This window comes from Arachis ipaensis, chromosome B07, assembly GCF_000816755.2.
Source record: "Arachis ipaensis cultivar K30076 chromosome B07, Araip1.1, whole genome shotgun sequence".
NCBI lineage: Eukaryota > Viridiplantae > Streptophyta > Magnoliopsida > Fabales > Fabaceae > Arachis > Arachis ipaensis.
The window spans coordinates 1,058,883-1,060,881 of record NC_029791.2 but is presented as its reverse complement, the minus strand read 5'-3'; the positions used below and the strand labels follow the sequence as shown (position 1 = coordinate 1,060,881).

At 26.4% G+C, this 1,999-nt stretch overlaps 1 long non-coding RNA gene across 1 annotated transcript in view; it reads right to left on the bottom strand.

Moving 5' to 3' along the window:
* The window catches only part of LOC110264771, a 22,803-nt gene that overhangs the window by 7,386 nt on the left and 13,418 nt on the right, over window positions 1-1,999 (bottom strand). The gene's annotated exons all lie outside the window — the stretch shown is intronic.

Genomic DNA, 1,999 nt, shown 5'->3' with positions numbered 1-1,999 from the left:
CTCTTCATAATTCCTATGCTAATGTCAATCAAATTCTAAGATTAAGTCTCGGGCTTACTTCTTATGCCCATCAATATTAAAAAATATTTCTAGTATTATATTCCCCATGAAGCAAAACATTAAACCTAAGTAACATAAACTTCACGAGTTTGGAATTTTTTTACCCGGCAATATTATCCTATTACATTCTAGTAATGAGGGATTACCAAATAGTATTGAAGACTAATTGGCACTAGATTAATACATTAGGGACTAATACTAGTGTACTTTATTCATTTCTAAAGTACAAAAGAAGCAGAAAGCCTTGGGTATTATGACCCATGAAATTTATTAGACAATGGTCAAAGTAATATAATCTGGGTAAAAAAAAAATGACTTCTTTTTAGAGTAAAGTATCGTTTTTATTCTTAACGTTTGGGGTAAGTTTTAAAGTTGTCCCTAACGTTTCAATCGTCCTATTTAAGTCCCTAACGTTTTAAAATTGATTCAATGTTGTCATGCCGTTAGGGATCCGTTAACAGAATTGACAGCGGGACAAAATTGAGACGATTTTAAAACGTTAGGGACTTAAATAGGACGAAAACGTTGGGGACAAAAATGATACATAGAAATAAATTTTAATTTTATCCTTTAATAATATCAATTTTTTACTATACATAGTATTCAATTATTTTTTAATCACATCTAAGTAAATTACATTTAATCATATTACTTTCATTTTAAATAAATTAATTTTTTTATAATTTTACTCTTAAAGATTTTTAGTTATCATGAAATGTTTGTAGAATGACTAGTATATAAACTTGCCGAAAAGAAAAAATAATATATATACAATAAAATATATATTATACATTTGTCTCTAATGTATCAAAATTCTTTAAAGTTATAAAAAAATAAATTTATTTAAAATGAAAGTAATGTGATTAAGTGTAATTTATTTAGATGTAATTAAAAAATAATTGAATATTATGTACAGTAAAAAATTAATATTATTGAAAGATAAAATTAAATTAAAATTTATTTTTATGTATGGTTTTTGTCCCTAACGATTTCGTCCTATTTAAGAACTTAATATTTCAAAATCGTCTCAATTTTGGCCCGCCGTCAATTCTGTTAACGGATCCCTAACGGCAGGATAACATTGAGTCAATTTTGAAACGTTAGGGACTTAAATAGAACGATTGAAATGTTAGGGACAACTTTAGAATTTATCCCAAACGTTAGGACAAAAACGATACTTTACTCCTTCTTTTTAATAGTACAATGATCAATTTGCCACCCATAATTACCCCTCTAATAATTTATAGCATTGGAAAGTGACTTAAGAACAGAACCCCTTAACTTAAGGATAGAGTTGGACTGCAATGATGTGATCATATATATAATGATTTGACCATTTTAATATGAAGAGTATTTATGATAGAGTTAAAGCCATGCATGCATGCATGAGGTGTCATCAATAGTCATTTATAGAGTCATGTTATTTTCAAACACTAAATATAAATCCATAAACTCATATCTTTGTACTATACAACATGATATGATTAATTAATATTTATCTCTTTTTATAATAAATAGGGTATTGAGAGGCATATATGGCATGGAATAGGGAAACCAATGCCAAAAAGCCGAAATTGAGTGCATCACTTTGCAAGGTTTGAAAATGAATACAAACAAAAGCTAAATTATATAATGAATTTGTCACTCAAGGGACTCACTCATTGAGACTTGAGAGGATATAGCATTGTCTATATATATAATAAGTATATATACGTTCTCATTGAATTTTCTCATGTTGTAGCTGGTAAATCTCATTTATAGAGCATAATTACATGCTAATAATTATTTGATAATAGTGATTTGTTTTTGTTAGATGTATAATTTTTGTTTGTCTTCTCTTATTAATTTAATTTTTTTTAAACAAAATTTATAATATAATATCAAAAATTCTATGATTAAAAAATTTAAAATTTAATCTTTTTTAAATAGTGTAATTAAG